At 36.4% G+C, this 25,142-nt stretch overlaps 1 long non-coding RNA gene across 1 annotated transcript; it reads right to left on the minus strand.

The window, feature by feature from the left end:
• Nucleotides 1-12,868: 12,868 nt before the first annotated feature.
• On the minus strand, nt 12,869-14,653 carry LOC127092589 (uncharacterized). Its single transcript, XR_007792223.1, has 2 exons — nt 14,228-14,653; nt 12,869-13,265 (listed from the first exon to the last, which is right to left on the minus strand). It is a non-coding gene; the product is annotated as an uncharacterized LOC127092589 (long non-coding RNA).
• Between the last annotated feature and the right edge of the window lie 10,489 nt (nt 14,654-25,142).

Raw genomic sequence — 25,142 nt, forward strand, 5'->3', positions numbered from 1 at the left:
TCCATCAAAAACAGGAGGCTTAGCATTGTAACTGTCTCTTTCATTTGTGTGGGTCATAGTTTTTCTCGTTCTGGATCTCTCTACACTGTTAAGTGTTTGATTAGAAAATCAATAACAGAGCCGAAGCTCTGATACCAATTGAAGGTGAGAAAAACAAGAAAGGGGGGGTTTGAATTGTTTTGGAAAATAAGCGCTTTTTCAAGATAAAAACCACACAAGGAATTTATACTGGTTCGCTTATAACACAAAGCTACTCCAGTCCACCCGGCCAAGGTGATTTCGCCTTCAACAAGGACTTAATCCATTAATCTTGAAAGATTGTTTACAACCAACGTCTAAGAGAAAGATCTCTTAGTCCTCTCAAGTATACAGACTGCGCAGAGTCACTTGAGGAAATAAAACAATAGATAAAAGACTATGTAATCTAGAGTGCTTCTTAGATAAGCAAATATTACAACAGTAAGAACAAAAGTGTTTCACGTTCTAAGCAAAAGCTTTGTGAAATATTGAGAGAGTGAGAGAATGTTTCAGTGTATGCTTACTCTTGTTCGTCGTCTTTTCTTAATGTGATTGTTGTCCTTTATATAGGAGTGAAAGGACCGTTAAAATTGATGGCAGATAATTTGTGTTGAATAGGAATTAATGCCATAACATTTATTGTTTCTTGCCAAAACAACTTTTTCTCCTCGAAAAACTTCTTTCCAAATATAGTTCCTTTGCATTTGAATTTGAAGTTAACGTTACTCTTTCTGTATTAGGAAATCCATTACCACATTGAATTTGAAGTTAACGTTACTCTTTCTGTATTAGGAAATCCATTACCAAAATCTGCGTGACTCTAGGAATCTTGGAATCTTCCTGTGTTGATTCGGGGCTTCTAATGATGTCTTCAGATGACGCTGAGAGCTTCTGGAATGATATACCGTTGTTCAGAGTCAGAACTTCTAGAGTGCGCTTCTTCTTTAGATGCTTCTGATGTTCTGCTGTTTTGCTCAGAGTTTGAACTTCTTGAGCGTGTTTCTACTTCAGATGCTTCTGATGTTCTGCTGATTTGTATCTGATATGATTCTGTATCTGGTGACGTCATTAGATCTCTTCCTTCTTTCCTTAGAACCCTGCACACTTAGAAACTTTTCGTTAGGGTGCCATTTTTGGTTTCATCCTTTGTTATCATCAAAATCATGGAATCTGTTGTAGAACAATTTTTGTTCTTACAATATGTCTTGAGCAGCCACTGTCAAAGTACCAGTCTTCTCTGGTAGATGCCCTCAGAGCTGTGTGAGCTAACCTAGCATACCATTATCGCTTCTTGATGGGGACATAGTGCCTATATGTCTTATGCTCAGGTCTGACATGAGGGGTTTGGTTAGGGTAACCATGAAGCCTGTAGCAGAAGGCTTTTATATGGCCAAGCCTACCACAATGGTGACATCTCCATTTCTGGAATTTCCTCTTCTGATGATTATTCATCCTGGTTCCCTGATGTTGAGACATTGGGTGTGACCTCCGCTTGAATTTCTGAACTTTATCCTTTGGGCGTTTGAGTTCAGCTGAGGATTTTTTCACAAATCCTAAACCAGATATGGTTCCAGACTTTTGTCCCACCTTTAGGATCTCTTCCAAGGTGTCAGTTCCTTTATTCAACATTCTGATGGATTTAGTCATTTGATCCAGCTTGGAGGTCAGCAAGGTTATCTCACCATTTAGACCCTCTATGACTGTCAGATGCTTCTGTCTCTCATCTTCCAGCTCCTTGATGAGCTTCTTCTGCTTTTCTCCTTGTACACGCACTTCTGCACTGGTGACACATAGCTTCTTAAAAGCTGCAGCAAGTTCATCAAAGGTCAGTTCATCTGCACTAGAGTCATCATCAGTGGCACAAACACTCGTTAGTGCAGTGACATGTTTAGCAGATTCTCCTTCAGATTCACTTTTAGAATCTCCCTCAGACCATGAGACAGCTAGCCCCTTCTTTTGCATCTTGAGGTAAGTAGGGCATTCAACTCTAATGTGTCCATAGCCTTCACATCCATGACATTGGATTCCCTTGCCTTGGTTGAACTTTTCTTCAGAAGTTGATCTTTTCCTGATGTCAGACGAGGTGTTCTTGACATTTGGTCTATCTCTTTGATCAATCTTCTTCACGAACTTGTTGAACTGTCTCCCAAGCATGGCTATGGCTTCTGATATGCTTTCATCACCTCCAGTATATCCTGCTTCTGACTCCTCTTCAGTATTTGATACAAAAGCTACGCTTTTGTTCTTCTTTTCAACATTCTCACACATGCCCATTTCAAAGGTTTGGAGAGAACCAATGAGCTCATCCACCTTCATGATGTAGATATCTTGAGCCTCTTCTATTGCAGTGACCTTCATGGCAAATCTCTTAGGTAATGACCTGAGAATCTTTCTTACAAGTTTCTCTTCAGCCATTTTCTCACCTAAGCCACTAGAGGTGTTTGCAATCTCAAGAATATTCATGTGAAAGTCATGAATAGTCTCATCCTCTTTCATCCTCAGATTTTCAAACTTGGTGGTCAGCATCTGAAGTTTGGACATCTTCACCTTGGAGGTACCTTCATGAGTTATCTTGAGGGTATCCCAAACTTCCTTAGCCAACTCACAGTGGTGCACCAGTCTGAAGATGTTCTTACTGATTCCATTGAACAATGCATTCAAGGCCTTAGAATTTCCAAGGGCTAATGCCTCTTGCTCCTTGTCCCACTCTTCTTCAGGAATTTGCACACTGACTCCATCTTCACCTGTCTTCGTTGGATGTTCCCATCCTTTGTTGACAGCTCTCCAGACTTTGCTATCTAGAGACCTTAAGAAGGCTATCATACGAGGCTTCCAGTCATCATAGTTAGAACCATCCAGCATGGGTGGTCTATTTGAGTGTCCTATATCCTTGTCCATGGTACTAGAAACTAACTTCCCTAGATCTCACCCAGAAATTAACAGGCAGGGTGCCTGCTCTGATACCAATTGAAATTCTAGTTATCAAACTTTCGATGTCACACGGGTTGTTATGACATCCGATTCTGCGCAGACAAGAATTATGCAGAACTTAAAAGTAAGTGCAGTAAATAACACAAGTAATTGTTTACCCAGTTCAGTCCAACATGACCTACGTCTGGGGGCTACCAAGCCAGGGAGGAAATCCACTATTAGTAGTATTAATTCAGACCTTAAACCAACTGTTTAACCCTATCACTTAATCCCTACCCAATGCAATTTCAATCTTACACTAAGATCAGAGTTCCTACTCACTCCCCCTCAATCACCTCAGTGATTACAACCTTTAATTACTATTAAAGACACTTGTGAAGTCACACTTCAAACAACTCTTGATTGTGCTTAACAGCTTTAATCAAGATACACAGCACTCACGCTTAAAAGCTTAGAGTGACACAACACTTACAACTCAATGAACACCCTATGCCAATGAAATCATCTAAGTGATAATAGCTTGGCTTACAAGATACGTCTAATACAAGACTCACAAAAATACAGCAGTGAAGTATGATGGACACACTAAATCTTCACGCCTAAAAATCCCCGAGTTCTGAAAGAAGGATTGCAATCCTTTTATATTGCAGCACTTGGGCCTTGTACTTGTATTTCCTGAATTTAAGGTCAAGCGAGTTAACCTAAATTCCACAACTAGGTTACTAACAAATAGGCTATTTGTTAGGTTCATTAAATGTAGCTTGGTTGTTGGTTTCCTGGATTTTCTCTTAGCTGTTGAATCCCTGAAGAATAGCCTGAGAAAAATGCTGAAACAGAAAAACTAAACAACCTACAATATAGCATACGCTGTCAGGAATGAATGTAACAACATTCAGTTTGACATCCAAATCAAGGACCATATGCTAAGTTTGTTTTTCCTGAAAACAGACTGTACAAAATTGTTGTACTGTACAGAACCAATCTGTCCATACTTCAGTATCAGCGTACATTAATAAATGTCAAAGCATCCAATTTGACATTCACACAATTAGCCTTATGTCAGGTCTGTTATCCTCCTGAAGAACAGACTGAGATACATACTGAAGTGTAGCAGAAAACCACTCTTCCTATTGTTCAGTATATGCTGTCAATGATGAATGTCATAACATCCAGTTTGACATTCAGACAGTAGGCCTTATGCCAGGTCTGGTATTTCCTTGATAACCAGACTGAAAATAAATATTAAGTTCTAACAGAACACCAACTGTTTTATTCCTCAGTATCTGCTGACAGGGATGAATGTCATAACTTCCAGTTTGACATTCAATAAATCATGTATTAGCTAATCCTGCAGTATACTACTCAAGTATGTCATGACATCAGTCAAGACATTAGAATCCAGCAAGTGTTTTACCATACAATGCAGCCAATTAAACACCTACAATTATGGTTTGTGCATGGGTCAAACCCTTATAATGAGATTTGGTTTTTCATCTGATCATATTGGGAGTGAAACCTTAATTCATTGGGGAAAGATGTTTGGATATCATATCATGCATCATCCATTATCTACATGTCTACATGGTTGATATGTCATCTGACTCAAACATTTACTAGGCTTTGACTTAGGTCTTTTGGTATTTGCAAATGCATAGGTCCATAGCTCTTGATTTCACTTCATTCATGTGATGCAGATAGTCAAGGGTGATTGATCCATTCATGTTTGATTCCATGTATTCATACATTGTGGCTTAAACATTTTTGTTTCATGTGAATCATGCCTTGCTTGCAATCATGTGAAACCCCTAATTCATGGAATGAGACATTTGATCATTCAGGTGTGCATCATGATATTGTTGTTTAGAATCAATCATCTATGGATCATGGCTTGTTACATGTCTATTTGTTTGATGATTCATCTGGTCCTAGACCTTGTTTTATGCATGTTTTATTCATGTTCATTGGTGCATTCCAAGTCCATGACTTAATGTTTCATATAATTTCATAATTCATTAATTCAAGTTTCATGGCTTTCATTCTAGATTCAGGTCCATAGTGCATTGATTCAAGGTGATTTAAACTTAACTTTTGGAGGGAAAGTTCAAATTGAAATTAAAACATTTTTGCATTGAAGCATTTTTCATTGAAAATTGTTCATATCATTTACAGATTCCAATTTATAAGGTTCATACAAAAATTACACAAAAAATCACAACTTTGACCTACAGTTTACTTTGGCAACTGACCAAAGTCAACTCTACAAGTCCCCACCCTGAGTACTATATCTTCTTCAGCCCTAAGCTGTCCATTAGCCTTGTTCCCCATGATTCATGATTTTTTTTACCACAAAACTCCAAGCCTTGATAATGTTCTTCAAGCCATGCCTTGATTTGCCTAAATTCTTCCATGCCATGCCATCCTACAAAAGCAAACACATATGAGTGAGTCATAAAATCCTTTTGCATACCACCACCAAGCTACAAGTCCAAGCATGGTAATCAAAAAAATTCCAAACACTTTAAACCAATTAAATTCTAAGCATTTCTAGCCATCATTGCATAGATGCTAACAATCATGCAAAACATCCCAAAACTCATCACCATTCAGTTCACTAGCAGAACCTACTCAACATGGCATAGCATTGGAAACCTCACATCCATTTCATAATCATAACTGACCGAATTTAATGGCCAATTCACAGCCTAAACATTCATCTAGCAGCAGGGCAGTCAAGCTAACTGAACAAAAGCCAACGTAAGTCATAATAACCATACACATCCAGTCCAAACCGCAACTTAGCCTAGCATGCCTTTAGAATTTTTTAACAATCAATGCAATAGTTACTATTATTGATAGTTAACCAACAAATGTTCACACTAGCATACAAAAGCAAACACACAGATTTAAATAAAAAAGTAGTTAACATATACTTTTTTTAATAACAATTCAAACCATTTGACAGGCCGGCTCACATAGTTCCAATTATACAGTCAACCAAGTCAGAAAACACTCTAATCCGCTGATACCCAATAGCCTGCTTGATCTCGGGACGTAACCCGTTCTCAAACTTCACACATTTTGAAAATTCCCCAGTAGCCTCATCATAGGGAGTGTAATACTTCGACAGCTCTGTGAACTTAGCAGCATACTCAGTAACAGACCGGTTGCCCTGCTTCAATTCTAAGAACTCTATCTCTTTCTTTCCTCTGACATCCTCTGGAAAGTACTTCCTCAGGAATCTCTCTCTGAACACCGCCCAAGTGATCTCAGCACTCCCAACAGCTTCCAACTCAGTGCGGGCAACAACCCACCAATCATCTGCTTCCTCTGACAGCATATGCGTACCGAACCTGACCTTCTGGTTATCGGCACACTCAGTCACTCGGAAGATCCTCTCGATCTCCTTCAACCACTTATGAGCACCATCTGGATCGTATGCTCCCTTGAACATTGGAGGATTGTTCTTTTGGAACTCACTCAGTTGACGAGCAGCTCCCAATCCCACAACATTCGGATTCCCTCCAAGTACTCCAGCTAGCATACCTAGAGCCTCAGCAATCGCAGCATCGTCTCTACCTCTTCCAGCCATCTCTATTCTGAAAACCCAACAAGCTAAAACAATAAGTACTGATAGGGTTACACAACACCTATCACATACAGGGAAACAGAATAATTACGACTCGACTCGACCGATTATGCTCTGATACCACTAATGTAACACCCTTCTAAAATACCCCAATAATTATTTAAAACAACAAAATATGAATCAGAGTAGATATGCAATTTCAGGGTGTCACACTTGGCACTTCACACCATTCACCAAAATAACTTGTCATGCTCATTTATTAATCAAAATAAAACATTGCACAATTCGCAGCGGATAGAAATCTAACAACATGCAAACCATGTAACACATTTCATGTAAAATTGTTCAACAACCAAAATTGAAAACAAAGTAAAACATCCCGTCCCGATGTTACATATACCAGAGCATGACCCACTAAGGAACTACACTAGACTCCAAGCACTAGCTTCTACTCAATCACTGCTCGTTACCTGAAACATAGTTGTAAGGGTGAGTTCCTCAATCGATATAATAAGCATTATAAAATATCATGTAATGCTAAGTAAATTAAGACATTCATCACCCTAATCATATCACACATTCAGCAACGGCAACATCAACTCATAATCATACTCAACACAAACACAAAACACACGTATAATATTGGAATACATCCATTCATATTATACGCCATACATACATTATGAAATGAGACTCCATGCATGCGGTACCGACTATTCGTGAACACATAGTTCAACCTCACCGATCAAACCTAGATACGGCTACCAAGCTCACTAGTCCCACTCATTTGAGACCTAGTGACTCCCTCACTAATTCCTCACCATGGGAATTAGCTACCACCATAAAGGCTATGCTATGCACGCTAAATCACCTAGCATGCAAACATCAACAGCAATCCACAATGGACATATGCTCACACTCTAAGCCATAAACAGTCCATCCACAATTGCATACATAATAGATATATTCACAGCATTATGCATACCATCATACATCATCAGCATATTTATCACAGAATCATATCATGTCATGCCAAATAATAAATCACAGTATTAGCACACTCTACTAATACCTATACTGCTCAAAACAACGGGAAATGATCCCTACTATATCATACATCAGCTAAATTACATCACTCAGCTGAAACGACCAAAACTGCACAACAACAGCTCAGAAAAATCAAACTTCTGCCCATACACGTATGCCTCATGCCCATACGCGGATGGCACATTTCCTAGTCAAGCCCATACAATATGTACACATAATTCCATTCCAAAACGTACACAATATTTAAATATCAATTTTTCACTTTTCAAACAGTGTTAACCTGTTAACGCAATTGGTTAACCTGTTAACGCAAGACAGAATACAAATTTTACAGTATTTCAACAGTGTTAACCGGTTAATGCCCTGGGTTAACCTGTTAACGCAAGACAGAATACAAATTCTAACAGTATTTCAACAGTGTTAACCGGTTAACGCATTTGGTTAACCTGTTAACGCAAGACAGAATACGCTTTTTGGCAAATTATAACAGTGTTAACCGGTTAACGCCCTGGGTTAACCTGTTAACGCAAGACAGAAATTAATTTTTTTAATTATCATAACAGTGTTAACCGGTTAACGCCCTGGGTTAACCGGTTAACGCAAGACAGAAAGCTGTTCCTGCGCTAACAACGAACAGAATGCAGAATTACCCGCATTTTTCGCCGTTGGAGGACTTCCGGACCTCCGATTTCGATTCCGTAAAAAGCTACACGTCCAGAAAATTACGACTCATCCAAATATAGATTCATTCACAGTTTAACGTAATTTATTCATCACAATTCGAGGGTATTTATCAAAACCTAATAATTCCAATTCAAGCCAATTAAGGATTTCAACCTAAAACATGTTCCTACCCATTGACCCAATCATACTAACCCATAATAATAAGGATTTCCCCCCTTACCTGAGTTAATCCGGCAAATCCTTTAACTTCAAGCTTTTCCCTTCTTCAACCCTTTTTCTCTTGCTCTTCCTTTTTGCCCTTTTTCCACTTTTTAGTCGCTTCTCTGTTTTCACGTGTAAAAACCTTTTTACTAAATGGGACTCTTTAGTGATTCCAAAAATCGTTCCAATTCCAACTTTATTATTCCAATAATAATAATCCAATAATATTCCAATTATTTAATTAAATTAATAAATATACTAATAATAATATATATGAATGGTTTATCTTTTATTTTGAAAAATAATACTCTCTCATTCATATTATCATCATAATATACTATTAAACTTAAATTAAATAATTATCATATTTTATCGGGGTGTTACAAATACTTCTATGCCATATCAACCTTTTGTGATGCCTTTTGCCAATGTAAATTATGTTTCCCATCCTTAGGGCATGACCACTCACTCTCCTCAAATTGTTAGTGTTGAAAACCATGAGATCAACCCATAACAAACTTTTCAAACTTCTGCACCAGTTATTATTGAAACTGCTGATGATAACAAAGATAAGTGTAGAGGCCATGGCCTTCATTTTCATGTTCCTCCTCAAGCTACTCAACCAGTTGTCCAGACCTTGAATCAAGGTGTTCAGATACCTCTTCCTTATCCTGGGGAATCTTTTGTTGTTGCACCTCCATTTGTGTATCCTGAGGAACCCTCCTCCATATTAGGGTCAGTAAGGTCAGACTGTTGGTCAGATGGTTAATCCAGGATTGATGTATCCTCAGGGGTATCCCCAATTTGCTTCTCCTCCAGTCCTTGCTCATGAAGCTTCTCAGGGTGTTCAACTCCCTAATCATCCAAATAATCTTCAGCCTACTAATTAGATTTCTTTTGGTTCAGATCAGAACAGATGGATAAACTATCAGTTACTAGATGAGAGGATAGGAGCCATTAAAGGTTTCTCTGCTTTTCGGTATGGATGTTAAGGACTTATATCTAGTTCCTAATATGGTGAGGATTTCAATTGAAATCGAGTTTCAATTCCACTTCTGTTTTGAAGTTGAAACTCCAAGAATCCAAGCCATTTAAGCTCTCATTTCATCTCCTGCAAGTTGGTAGAAGCAAGCCCAAGAAAATTGAGACCGAGATCAAGCTTCCTCACTGCAAACATAAGGTGAATTTTGTGAAACTTTCTCTCTTCGATTCTCTCTCAATTCTCCATAATTTCAATTAATTTTTGGTTGGCTTAAGTCCTACCAATGTAGGCAACAAGATTGAGTTGATTTTAGGTCAAATTGAAGCAACTCAGATCACACACCTAAAATTTCAAATCCTTGTATCTTTCAATATACGTGAAATTGGGAGAAATTGAGGTCAGATTTGGACTCCTTAGCATTTTTCCTTTAAATTAGTGTATTGATTTTCCATTTTTGTGGAGGTTGGTGGTGGACCAGTCCAGTGAGGCCCACCGGAGAAGAAGACCGGAGTTATGGCTCCGGTGGTGCGTTGGCACCCTTCCAACAGTTTGATCTTGTTTAAATGTTTTAATCATGACCCTTGGTTCAGATTACCATGTATGTGTCGCGTTTGACTTGGTGCACTGTGTTCAGCATGCGCGTGGCCATCAGATCTGACACCTTAATTAATGAGGGAGATCTATTGGCTCTTGTTTTTTTAAATTTCTTTTTATTTTCTGATTTTTCTTTTAATCCTTTTATTTTGATTAATTTATAATAAATTCATTTTCAATTCAAAAAATATGGGACTTTCACCAAAAATCTTTAAATATTTTCCCCTTCCATGTTTTGAATTAAAGTCATTTTTTGGATTAATTTTGATATTTTTTGTGAATTAATTGATTTTTGACTTGTTTTTAAATATTTTAAAATACTTCTGACTTTCCAAAAATTGTGAAATTTTTTGTCTAAGGTCCTTTGACCTTTTTTCACCTAGGATAAATCCTTTGGGCATTTATTTGGTGATTTGAAGAGATTTGAGGTTTTATCCATTTAAAAATACTTTTTAATTCATTTTAAAATTGATTTTTAATTGACTAATTGTTTAAAAATATTGTTGAGCCATTTAATTGACCTTGTGATGTTTGACTTTCTGTTTGGCCTTGGTCATGGTTGACTTGAATTTTATTTGACCAATACTATTGGATTTAGGGGGTTGATGAAATGTACATTTCATCCCTCAATATGAATGGATAATATTTATCAGATGAATTTCATCATGTGATCAATTTGGATTTCTATTTGCCCCTTCCCTCTTCATCTTCATCCCTACTTTTTCCCAATCCATCATTGACCAATGATTTCTCTAATGTCCAAATGCTAGTTGATTCATCAATGACCTTGTGTTAGATAAATCAACATGAGTTGTATTGAGATAGGTCATTCCCATCTTTATTTTTGTGTGTGGTATGTTTTAGGAGCTTGGTTCATTATACCAAGTCTCTAACATGCATTAACACCCATGTCTTTATTGCCTGACCTCAGAGAGTTGTGACTTCTAAATAAGTCCAATTACGATTGCTTAACATAGATCTAAATATCTCCCGCAAGACATAGCATTCTAGAAAGTGAGATTGTAAGTCTCCCATTCTTCATGGTACTGTTTGAAGACTTGACCTTTTTTCCATTCATGAGAGCTAGTGGCATACTTGTTGATTTATCCAAGTTGGAGCCCTTCTCATGGATGAGGTCTTGGTTCATGTATTTATACTTGTGAATGAATGGTTAAGTGTTCTCCAAGGAATGGCTTAAACAATCAAAACTCTTCACTAACACTTAACTAACTCCTTATTAATGTTGTTTTAATTTCAAGTAATTTACTTAATGCAATTTAAATTTCAGTACCTTTATCATTCATTGCCATTTACATTTCATGCAACTTATTTATGTTTCAGTCCTTTTCACTTTGCTCACTTGAGCCATATCTTGTAATTGTATATATTGTTTGCTTGTGATTTTGTTTTGTTTGTGGTCTTAGGACCTTAAAATACCTAATAACAACAAAAAAAACCTAAAAAATATCTTGGTGGACTGTTGGACTTGATCTGAGTTGTTGGACTAAGAAGTAGGCAACATTCCCTATGCTTTGAGGACTTAGCCAATGCCAATATACTAACTGAATTATTCTTGATTATGCCATTCATATGATGCAAACCCTGAGTGCTCTTGGTTCATCTGTCACTTTGTATATGTGCTTGATTGTTATACTATTATAATTGTTGATATTTGATGATTGTTTCTGTGAGTTTTCCAAGAAAATATTTCATCTGATACATTTGAAGACACTGAAGACTGCTTGCTAATGGAATATTTGGTTGGATATTATGGCTATCTTTATTTGATGTATTGGTCTTTATATGGTTTGCTTGGATATTGCTTATGCTTGTTGCTTGCTCAAAAGTCCAAACGAAAATGGGTTTCTATATGACATTCTTGTCTTGTGGATTACATCCCATTGGTCAGATCTTTTCAACTCTTAACTTTTAATTTCTGTCTAGGGTAGTCTCTTTATCTCCTTCCCATTCCTTTAATTTCAAAATCTCTCCCTCTTATCAAAACCTTCTTTGATTGTGTTTTCAACTTAGACATGTTTTAATTATTAGAAACTTTGGCTTTATGCCACCGAATTCTAAACTTTGTTTTTTTTCTTAAATCAAATATGTAGATAAACTTAACCATATTGATTTTAATTTCAAAAAGACAAAAAGAACTAATAACCCCACTCAAATCTTTGGCCATTTTTGTGCCTTTTTTCTGTTAAACATTTGTTAAAATCAATTCACCAACTTCTTTAAAAAATTTACCACGAACTACAAGGTTTTAATCCCTCATTTTTATGTTGGTACGTAGGCATAAGACCGAAGGTCTTGTCAAACACAAAATATAATTAATGAATTCTTTTCTCATCCTCTCATTCCATTTTTATCAAACATCTTTTCAACAAAAACCCTTGAAGACAAAAAAGAGCTCCATAGGAGTACATAGGATACTTTGGGTGCTAATACATTCCCTCTGTGTAACAAACCCCCTTACCTGTAATCTTTAACATTTTATTAGTTTTGATTTGAAAACTTTTTATCTTTGGGTTAAGTTCATACTTTTCTATTTTCCTTTGGAAACAAATAAGGCGCACTGACGACTCTGAATTTTCAATTGACGTCGAGTTTATCCTAGCTCGATGGTCACGAATGCACCGCTACAATAGTCCATTGGTTATTTTCATGTGGTGCATTAATTCATATCAGGGCATTCCAAGTTCATGACTTCATACACATACATGATATCTTAGTTCCTTAACGTAGTTCAAGTCCACTCGTTCAAGTTTATGGTGCATGTTTCAAACTAATAATTCATATGTGAATTTGGTGGGAAAATGTCATTTGAAATTAAGGCTTTCTTTTCATTGATATAAAAGAACCATTTTTATATACAAATGTACATTCATTATATCATTTTACAAATAAAATTACAAAAAAATATCACTTTGACCATAAAGTTGACTTTAGTCAACAATTTACTTTTTGGTCAACCTTGACCCAAGTCAACTTACATATTTTTCTGAACCCTAATACTTAATCTCTTTCAGCCTTATGTTGATTCCAATTTCCTCCATTTCCTCTTTTCATCTTCATACATTCTCATCAAGAACCAATATTGATACACATAAGCATTACATTCAAATGCATTCATTCTAAGCAACCCACGTCAAAACCTGCAACAAACCAATAGCCGACCATGCCATGCAATACACTAAGCTCAGCAATCATGTTTCAAACCTACAGCAAATAACAATCAAGGCATTCAATCATTCACCTTCCAGACCTAGCATACCAAACATAGTTAACATACATTAGCATATACACTAGCATACAACATAATATCTAAACAACCATGATATCATGTTCACAACACAATGCATCAACAATAATGCATCCATCTAGCATAAAAGCAGGCCATAATCAAAAACATCACATACATACATAACAATGCATCTAACATTCATCATAGCAGCCTATTCACAAGCAATCAGCAGCAGCCCAAGCATTCCATACACAATAAAATTTTTGCACCCTAACTAACAACTTGCATTCACTTAATCAAGCAAAACTAACTGAACCACATTTTAAATTATCATATTCACTAACTACCGAATACACATAATAGAAAACTGAACTGCAATAATTAACTAACATAGTTTACTAACCATTTCAACCATTCACAACAACCATAATCGAATTTCATCAAACTCATAACATACCTAACAAACTTTTCAAACTCAACTGACTCACTAACATAAGTTTAACAATAACTAACCTACTAACCGAATTCTAATAGATGACTAACAAAAGTTAATCTTGTAACTGATTTGAACTACAACAATTAACAAAGCCAAGACTCTGTTAACATTTAAGTTTATTTATACCTCATTCATCCTCACTCATCAAGGGACCATCATTTTTCTAGATTCTCATAACCATCCTCTCAATATCATTCATCTTCACTCTCTCTCTCTCTCTGACCTCACCCTTACCAAAGCTCCATCACACGCCCATTGAAGCTTCATGTGGAAGCTTCAATTGGTTGAGCTTAAGCTTCAAACACTCTCAACGTCTCTCAAATTCAATCTCTCAATCTCTAAAAACCATATTCACGCATTCAAGAAGAGAACAACATCCACAATCATACCTATAGGAGGAGGAGAAGAAGATAGAGAAGGAAGAAGAGTAAGAGCAATTACCTCTTGGAAGCTTTGCAATTTCAGTTTCATCATTGTCTTCTTAGTTGCAACAAATGTCGGGACACACCTTCGTCTCAAAGGTTGGTTAATTCTTCTCTTATGGACCAATAATCGTTAGCGCAATGTTATTGGTCCTAGGGATTAAAGCCCTAATTGTGCTGCCTTTAATTCCCTCTCTACAATATTTAATTGTTTGATGTGTAACTTAGGGTTAATCTACTGATCTCTCCTATTTGGATGATTAGTGTAAAATTGGAAGGAATTAGCATAGGGCTTAGAAAGAGGGGAACAAGATGGTTAGTTTGAGCTACAGCTTGGTGTGTTTAAGCCTCCGACACCGACAAAGGCTACAAGTGAACATTCGGCCCTCATGTGGGCCTGCGCTTTCATTTGGCTTGGAAGACCCTATATCAGCTGGATTGCCTCTTTTTCTATTCATATTTCTCTTTTATTCATTTATTAATTTTTATTGTTTTACTCTTCTTTTAACTTCTGATTTTTTATACAGTTTTGTGCATGATTTATTAAAGGTTAGATTTAGGTTAATTTTAGATTAGCCTAAATTTTTATCACATAATATATTATGTTTAGATTTAGTTAGAATTAATTATGTTTAATTGATTCTAATTAAGTTTTAATTCCTAGAATTCAATTCAACATTTATCAATTTATGCATAATGACAATTTTACCCATAGGGTTTAGAAGATTCATGTTATGCATGCTCCCTTAGCTTAGGGTTTGTGTAGATTCAATTTGACTGATTCATTCATTAGGTTTTGTGTGTACATATTCAATTCATCTATTTCATGCCACTGATTATGTTGATCAAAGTTTACTTTGATCAACCAAATCCTTTGCACTGTGCTCAATTCCCCAAGTCTATTCAAGTGACCAAAAGATCCTTGATCAATTGATAGGTCAAGTTCCTTGTGTACAAGTTGTACTATTTCCAAAGTCAGTACAAGGCATTCACATTGCAGACATAATGGACTATTTCCAAAGCATAACAAAGGTCAACACTTGTCAATCATGATTCAAGTTGTAAGCCATGAGCCTTAATAAATAGAGAAGGGTGAGAGTGAAGAATTCATATCCTCATTCGGAATATCTTTGGGTATGGGATGAATGACCTAGTTGCTCATCGTATTCACCTCTACTCATATACTTTAGCATAATTCAAATCAAATGATTGTCAAGTCTTCTCCATAACAAGCAACACTGCATCTTCAGGATCAATAATAAGGATATTCTGTCAGCAATTTGTCAATCATGGTTGAAGTTACATGCAATGAGTCTTAAGTAACGAAGAATTATAAGAGTGGAGCATTCCTATCCTTGTTTAGAATATCTTTGGGTACGTGACAAATGACCTAACTACTCAAGGTATTCTCCTTCGTTCATAGACTTTAGTGCAATTCGAATCATATAATTGACAAGTCTTCTTCAGAAAAACACATCAATGATTCAACACTTCCACATTGAAGCACCATTGCTTTATCCATCATAGTCACCTCTTTGGATCCAGTGCTAGAATCCCCTCTTTGATGTCCATACATCTTTTGGGATCATTACCTTAGGGTTACACACCCATTTCCTAATCAATTTCCTCATGCATTGCTATACAGTTACAGACTTTGGCATCCTTTATTCCTTGCCTATAAAGTACATACTTTGGCATTCTTGCCCTATAGAGTTAAAGACTGTGGCAAGCTCTCTTTTGGCATATGGAATTATAGACTCTGGCAACCTTGCTTCCAATATAACTATAGACTTTGGCAAAGTGCCATTTCATTCTGCCTATACAGTTACAAACTTTCTCTTTGCCCTTATAGTGTTACAGGCTATGGCAGTCACATATGTTTGCCTTATATAGTTACAAACTATGGCACATATCATTATATTGGCATACATGCTTTGAACTGATGCATGTCTTATGTATGATGCAGTGTTTGGGCTAACACCTCTTTTATGATATGTATATGTGATGCATGACTTTGTGAGAATTGATGTTTTCCTGACATTTTGATTCTTTGTTCCCTTGAGATTTTGATGTGTCCATGGAACCGACCATGATGCTTTTGATATCCGGGAATATGTAATGTGGCTTTTTTTGTAAAGGAAGAAACTTTCGTATTGGTTAGATCGTGATTATTGATTTATGGACCTCGTGTTTTACTTGTGAAGCAATGTTGGAATAATATGATCCCTTTGACATTTCCAAAATCGAAGTAAAATATTTTTTTTCTTGCAAGCTTTTTTATTATGCCCAACGTTTCAATGCTTTACTCATAAATAATTGATATTTTGTAATCAAACAGACAAAATTGAAAAGCAAAGGAAAAGATTCGGAAAAAAAAAATCATTAATTGAGATTTGGCCCGTAAGTTGGCGATATTACATGAAGAAATAATTCCCGTAAGGAGAGATTACCAAAAATCTAAGAAGATGTAAAAATGGAAATGAAAAACAGATTTGTTCATGTCCATATTGAACCCACCACATGCTATTATCCCTATGTCCTCGAGGTCATAACACTTTGCTTCCGACGGTAATGATTGAATTGATTACTCCCATCTGAATTCTTTTGCTGTAGGATGAAATAAATGATGTGGTCACATGCCTTTTGGATATCCCTAATTTTTGCATGGACCGCTCTTTTCAAGTCTTAGTCCACCGGGATGATATACCCTATTTTTCCTAAGCCGCCCTTTTGGGTTTTCGACTTATCGGGTCATATATTTTTTTATACTAGTCCCTAATTTTTGCCTGGATTGCCTTTTCAAGTTTTCAATCCACCCGACGCCCTAATGTTTTCATAAGTTTCCCTTTAGGGTTTTCGACTTAGCGGTCTTTTTATCCTCTATTTCTAGGCATAGTATCTCTTGACTGTATCCTGTAGCGGTAAATTCATGACCATCAAGCTATGGATAAACTTGGCGTCAATAAAACCAGATTCGCCACCACGCTTTTATTGTTTCCAAAGGAAAAGGGAAAAGTACGAACAAAACCCAAAGATAAGAAGTTTTCAAATCAAAACTAATAAAATGTCAGAGATTACAGGTAAGGGGGTTGGTTACACAGAGGGAAGGTGTTAGCACCCAAAGTGTCCTAGATACTCATAGGGAGTCCTTTTTTATGTGGGCATATAGATTTGGTATAAAAGATGTTTGAGAAAAAAAGTGGGGGTGAGAAAAGAATTCATTGATTATATTTTTGTGTTTGACAAGACCTTCATACTTGTTCCTACGTACCAACATAAAAATGAGGGATCAAAACCTCGTAGTTCGTGGTAAGAATTTCAAAGTGGGTGAATTGCATTTAACAAAAGTTTAAATGAAAAAGGCAAAAGGCCAAGAATTTGAATGAAGTTGTTAGTTCTTTTTATCTTTTTGAAATTTTAAGTCAATATGATTAAGTTTATTTACAAATTTGATTTAAGAAAAAGTTTGAAAATTCAATGGCATAAGGCCAAAGTTTCTAATCATTAAAAAATGTCTGAGTTTAAAAAACTCAAGCAAAGAATTTTTTGAAAAGGGGAAGAGATTTTAAAATTTAAGAAACGGGAGGAGATGAAGAGGCTATCCTAAGCATAAATTTAAAAGTTAAGAGTTGAAAAGATCTGACCAATGGGATGCAGTCCAACAGACAAGAATGTCATATAGAAACCCATTTTCCTTTGGACTTTTATCAAACAATAATCAACAAGCAATGAGCAATATCCAGACATCATGAAGATCAAGGCATCAAATAAAGATAGCCACATCCAAGCAAGCAATTCCCATAGCTAGCAGTCTTCTTTGTCTTCCAATGTATCAGATGAAATATTCCTTGATTAACTCAGAGAAAATCATCAGACACAGAATCAAAATAACAATTAAGCACTAAGACAGAGTAGCAAATGAATTCAAACAAAACTCAAGGCTTGCATCAGATGATGGCTCAGTTCACAATAACTCAGTCTCAGAATGTTGGCATTGGCCAAGTTCTTTTTGCACACGGAATGTTGAATAATCCTAAGTCCAAAAGTTCAGATCAAGTTCAACAGTCCATCAAACGTTTTTTTAAGGTTTTTGTTATTATTAGGTATTTTAAGGTCCTAAGACCACAAACAAAACCAAAACACACAAACAATATATACAATCACAAGATATGGCTCAAATGAGCAAAGTGAAAATGACATAAACATAAACAAGTTAAATGAAATGTAAATGGCAATGAATGATAAATGACTGAAATTTAAATTGCATAAAGTAAATGACTTGAATAGTAAAGAAATACTAACAAGAGTTAGTCAAATGTTAGTCAAAAGTTAGTCAATTGGTAGTGGTGATTTTTAATTTATTAAGTAATTCTTTGGAGAACACTCAACCGTTCATTCATAAGTATACTCCTTAAACCAAGACATCTTCCATGAGAAGGGCTCCAACTTGGATAATTCAACAAGTATGCCACTAGCTCCCATGAAAGGAAAAAAGGCCAGGTCTCCATACAATGCCATGAAGAATGGGAGACTTACAATCTCACTTACTAGAATGATATGCCTTGAGGGTCAAATTTAGCTCTATGTTAAGCAATCGTAATTGGACTTATGCAGAAGTCACAACTATCTGAGGTCGGGCAATAAATTTTTTGGTGTTAATGCATGTTAGAGATTTGGTATGAAGAACCAAACACCTAAAACATACCACATACTAAAAAGAAAAGATCAAGAGGGAGGGACCTATCTCAACCATACTTGTATTGATTCATCTGACACAAGGTCATTGATGAATCAATTAGCCTTTAGCCGTTAGAGATTTCATTGGTCAAATGAGGGAATGAGGAAGGATAGGGATGAAGATGAAGAGGGAGGGGAAGATAGAAACACAAATTGATCATGGGAGGAATTTCATCAAATCAAAACCATCCATTCATTTTGGGAGATGAAATATACATTTCATCAATCCCCTAAATCCAATGGTTTTGATCCAACAAAAGTCAAATCAACCTTGACCAAGACCCAAACAGAAAGTCAAATATAACAAGACCATAAAAATGGCTCAACAACATTTTTAAACATTTAATATTAAAAATCAATTTAAAAATGAATTAAAATACATTTTAATTTGGTTAAAACCTAAAATCCCTTCAAAACACCAAATAAATGGCCAAGGGATTATCCTAGGTAAAACAAGGTCAAAGGAACTTAGACAAAAAATTTCACTATTTTTGAAAAGTCAGAAGTATTTTTAAATAATTAAAATATGCACAAAAACATTTAATTGAGGTGGCAGATCTGATGGCCAAGCGCGCGCGTTCCACAAACACCTCAGTCAACTACACCACACACTTGGTAATTAAAAGGAAAGGCTGAGATTAAAACATGAGATGATGATCAAATGGTTTTGAGGATCATGAACTGAGTTGCTTCGATTTGACCTCAAAGTAACTCAATCTTGTTGCCACATTGGTAGGACTTCAGCCAACCAAAAATCAAAGAGAATGATGAAGAATTGAGAGAGAAAGTTTCTGAAAAATCACCTTCGAGTAGCTTGAATCTTGCTTGATCTTGCTTCCAATTGGCCTTGGATTGACTTCAGAAGCTTCTAGGAAGTGATTTGGATCAAAGAATGGCTTGGATTCTTGGAGTTTCAACTTCAAAACAGAAGTGAACTTGAAACTCGATTTTCAATTGAAAACCTTCAAGTTTATCCTCTAATGGTGAAGGGTAGGGTTGCAGGATCAATGCTTGGGCAAGGTGTCTATAATTTTGAGCATGAGGAAATGTATTTATAGGCTAGGCAATTGATTTTCACACACTTCCATCAAAATGCCAAATATAGCAATTCTCACTTGCGTAGATGCATGGGCGTATGATAGGCCCATGAAGTGATGTCAAAAGTTCAAAAATTGATCGTGAGAAATGCTGAAAGTGTGTCATGAAGTCATGCAATTGGAATTAGGAAATGGTAATGAGATTCATCCAAATGTAACCTTGAAGAAAAGCCATGCGCAAGTCATTCAATCCTTAGCCAAATGAAGTGATATTGGACTTTTTAGAAAGGTGAGATCAAGGGGAACAACTTTCATATTTAACACTTTTCCATTTTAAGCTTGGATCATGATGAATTTTGAGGTGTAAGTTTGGAAAATCAAACATATTTTAAATTTTTCTAAGTACCAAGTCAAATGTTCACTTCTTCCACCTTGAATAACGTTTGCTATGGGATTCAAATGGAAAATGTTCCTTCATTAAAGTTGTAGCTCTCTCAAACCTATTAAATTTGGCCATAAATTTAAACTCATTTGGATTTGTAATGAAGGAGTTATGCATTTTAGAAATTGAGGAAAATCTCTTGTTCAATGGTAATGGCCCAAAATGGCCTATAATATTTCCTCTTGGCACATGCTCTTGCAAGTAGAATTTGAAGTTTCTCAAAGAATAAAAGTTGGATATAACATCTTGAAATTGATCATGAAACTTGGATGTACTTCTTCTCATAAAAATTGAGCAAGTTATGGTCTTTGGAAATTGACCTCCTAACTAGGGTTCAGACAAAATGACCTATAATCTTTCACCATAAAAAATGACTTTCCAAGCAAAATTAAAATTTTGCCTCAACATGAACGTTGTTTGTAATGTCACAAGGAGTAAAGTTTATCTTGGAATCATTTTCATATGACAAAAATTGTAGGAGATAGGGTCTAGTGAACCCCAGTTTTGACCAGTTGACTTTCTCTAGTCAACCACCATGAACCAACTTGCAAACTTGAAGTTCTCTTGATCTCTTAGACTCATGGAGGATCATATAGGCATAAGATGATGCATAATGAAGTATACCTTGATATATTTGATCAAATGTTGAAGAAACTTGCCTAGGAAGTCACACAAGATACCCAGATGAATTAGGGCTTCCAAGGCAAACAAACTTCAAACCCTTGATGATTTCTTGATCAAAATGACAAATGAAGAACATGGGGATCCATATATGATGTCTAGAACCAATGTGAACCATATCTTGATTGATCTCCTTGTATTGAGGGTCTCAAGCCCTATATATGAGCTTGATGAGGCATGTGTGGATACACACACAACCTACAAAAGAGGTAAAACTATACAGAGACATATTTTTGGTATTTTGGTTAGTAAACAACAAAGTATGATACAATCCAATGTGCTTGGTGATCTCTCCTAGTTAAAACCCAATGAATGAGGGGTGAGGAGGATGTCAATGTGAGATCCCCAAAGCCAATGCATATGATGAGATAGCATGAGGGATCTTAGGGTCAAATTTGGGGTCTTACAACTACCCCTATTTAAGGACATTCTAACTGAGGATGTGAAGGTTAAAATCTTTGTATCAACTCAGTAGAATGGACATAAATAACAACATATAGAAACAAATTTTGGTCCCTAAGAGACCTCATGATGCATATGACATGTATGTAAAAATAATCTTTGCGGGGAATAAATTGCCACAAAGGAAAAGAATCAGGGGAGACCGAAAGTCCATAGGAGAAAACTGCATTCCATAAGGGAAACTCATTGAGGAGACAAAGACTCTATGGGGATAACAAGTTATGCACATGCCAGTCTGTGACTTAATAACTGCTAGAGACATGAGGGGAATTTCCATGAAAAATAAATCAATGGAAAGATATGGTCCGGGGACAAGGGAAAAATCTGCATGGGATAGGAATAGATCAGAACAACACTGAAGTATTCAAATCGAACAGGGGGTTAGCGATTTCACTGAGGAAATATGCACTCAAACTCAATTGGGGAAAATGGACTTCAACACAGGAGTACCATAGATATATTATTTATTACCAGTTACTGGGCAGAAAGATAATATACTCTGACAGAGGGACATCCGTTACCGGTTAGGGTAAACATATCAAGGATGACTCGCTGAGGGGAAAAAGGTGTATTCGTTTCCTGTTATTGGGTAAGAATAACCTACTGGGGAGAGAACTCAAATAGGGTTTATAACTGCCGGTTACTGGGAAGAAGACCAAAGAGAGAGTATCCATCACTGGTTAAAGTGAACATATCAAAGATAAACTCAAAGGAAGAATATCCATCATCAATAAGGATGAACATATCAAGGCTAGACCACTTGGGGAATGGGGAAGAATATCTATTACCGGTTAGGGTAAACATATCAAGGATAAACTGCCAGGGAGAAATAGAAATTATATCTATCAGTTACTAGATAGAATACCAAAGAGAGAGTATTCGTCACCTATTAGGATAAACATATCAAGGATAGACTCAGAGGGGAAAGATAAAATAAGAATTACAATTACCGGTTACTGGGTAAAATACCAAAAGGGAGTATCCATCACTAGTTAAAGTGACCATATCAAGGATAAACTCTCTAGGGAATAAGAATAGGGATTATAACTACCTTTTTACTGGGCAGAAAACCAAAAAGGAAGAATATCTGTCATCGGTTAGGATGCACATATCAAGGACAGACTATCCGGGGAAACATGAAAACGAATCCACTAGGTAAAGCAAAGGAAGTAGATTACATTTTACCGGGTATTGGGCAAAAGTAAAGTACTCAAGAATCGAGAAGAATATTACCAGTTACTGGATAATAAATTCTCAGGGGACCAAAATATCTATCTAGGTAAAAACTAGAAAGAAACGATCAAACAAAGACTCAACCCAAAGAGGATCTAACTCAAGGGGAGTGCTTCCATCCAGATAATTAACTGAGGAGGAAACCGAAATAATAATCATCCATAAGGAAATAACTCGGTGGGGAAGTGAGAAAGGTTAAACTCTTTCTGCTTAAGGGACTGACACTTTACAATTGAAGGAGGACAGACACACCGAATCTGGATGGGGAGATAATATCGCCAAAGCAGGGGATCAGAAGAAAAATCAATGCGATAAAATGCACAATGAAATATCGGATGATGTGCTTTATACATTAATATGCATGTATGATTATGATCATGCTGACAAAACAGCACAAAGGATACAAATAGCAAGGATTTGAATCACTGCTGCAACACTCGGCTAATCTCAATAGGATGGAAACACCAACTGGAGAAAATGCTAGGGATGAAAATAAATCATCCAGCTCTGAACAAATCAACTATGGATGAGAAAGTCATGGAGGACATGCTTCCAATCAATCACAACAAACTCTACAGGGAGAGAGAGCACTTGCTGAAGGATAATTAACCAAACATGTCGAGGATAGAGAAAAGGTCTGCTGCAGATCAAAATTGTCAACACTGCGGGGAATTTTTAGGTCAACACTATATCAAAGGGGAGACAACCCTACAGGGGACAAAAATCAAATACTGCTCTAAATCCCATACTAATGGGAATTAGGGATCTTCATATCAGAAGATGAACTCCGCCGGGGGACACAAGAGATAAAACTCTGCATGGGGATCTAAGCAAGTTGTTGGGGATGCTATGACCAAGATCATCACATTTCTGAAAAATCAACAAATTCTTCTTAGAAATTGCGAAATAAACCAATTCCAAGGTAAAGATAACCGGATCTGATTCACACAAAGGAGAAATTGTCGAAGTTATGCAACACAATTATGCAAATGGAAACCAAATAAAGGTTCTGGATCTCCAGGGTCTAATCACAAGACAGGGGGATACCAAACATGAACACCTCAGCTGGGGAGCATGAATTCGCAAAAGGGATCAATCATCAATTCAACTGGAGATGAAACCCACTGGCTTTACTAGCGATGATGAAATATTCGGGGAGAAACTCATCAATCAAGCCGGGGATAAATGACGAATTGTTGTGTAGGAAAATAGTTACCAAAGCAACTGTTTGGGGAAGACCAACAATGCTTCACACTTCAAGACTTACATGTTCTCAGATTGTTGTTGACATTCCTTGCCGAAATCGATTATTCTTAAAGCGAATGTTTTTATTATTTTAAGAAAAACAATTATTATTCATTAATTTATTTTAAAATTATCATCATAAAAATTAAATTTTATTTAGCATAAGTAAATAAGAATGGAAATGATTGGATAAAAGCTCAACTTTATTTAGTAGAATGGTAGTCCGTAAATGAAGTGACTCCATAGATCTTTACAAAGTTGAAAATGGTAATTTACATGGAAAAAGGGATACATTGAATACAATGATCACTACTCTCCCTACCACCTTCAAAATCCATTGTGCTTGTCTTTAGTTGAGAATGATGACTCAGAACCAAATGACCTGCTCAAAACTGCTTCCAAGATCGGGACCAGAAGAATGCAATTACTTGTCATAATCCCTAATTTTTGCCTAGATTTCCCTAGGTGGGGTACTCAATCTACCAGGATAAATTTTTTGTTTTATGTCTCTAACGTTTGCCTGGATCGCCCTTTCAGGTTTTCAATCCACCGAGACGCTCATTTTTGCCTAACCCGCCCTTTCGGGTTTTCAACTTAGCGAGTTGTTCTTTTCTTTTTAGGCGAAGTATTTTTTGACTGCATCAACATTCACAGGACATGTGAACTTTTCACCATCCATAGTTCTAAGAATCAAAGCACCGCCGGAAAAGGCTCTCTTCACAACATGTTGGCCTTCATAATTAGGAGTCCATTTGCCCCTAGCATCAGGCTTGAACGATAAAATCTTCTTGAGCACGAGGTCACCTTCTCGAAACACACAAGGCTTGACCTTCTTATCAAAAGCATTCTTCATTCTTTGCTGATACAACTGGCCATGACACATGGCAGTCAATCTCTTCTCTTCAATTAAGTTCATCTGATCATATCTGGTTTGAAATTCTGGTATCAGATATGAGATGTCGAAGGTAATGTCACGACACTAATATCTAAGTATAACAAACAGGATAAAGATAAAGAATAGTAATGGAAAAGACACAAGCAATTGTTAACCCAGTTCGGTGCAACTCACCTACATCTGGGGGCTACCAAGCCAGGAA

This window comes from Lathyrus oleraceus, chromosome 6 (assembly GCF_024323335.1).
Source record: "Lathyrus oleraceus cultivar Zhongwan6 chromosome 6, CAAS_Psat_ZW6_1.0, whole genome shotgun sequence".
In the NCBI taxonomy this organism is placed as follows: domain Eukaryota; kingdom Viridiplantae; phylum Streptophyta; class Magnoliopsida; order Fabales; family Fabaceae; genus Lathyrus; species Lathyrus oleraceus.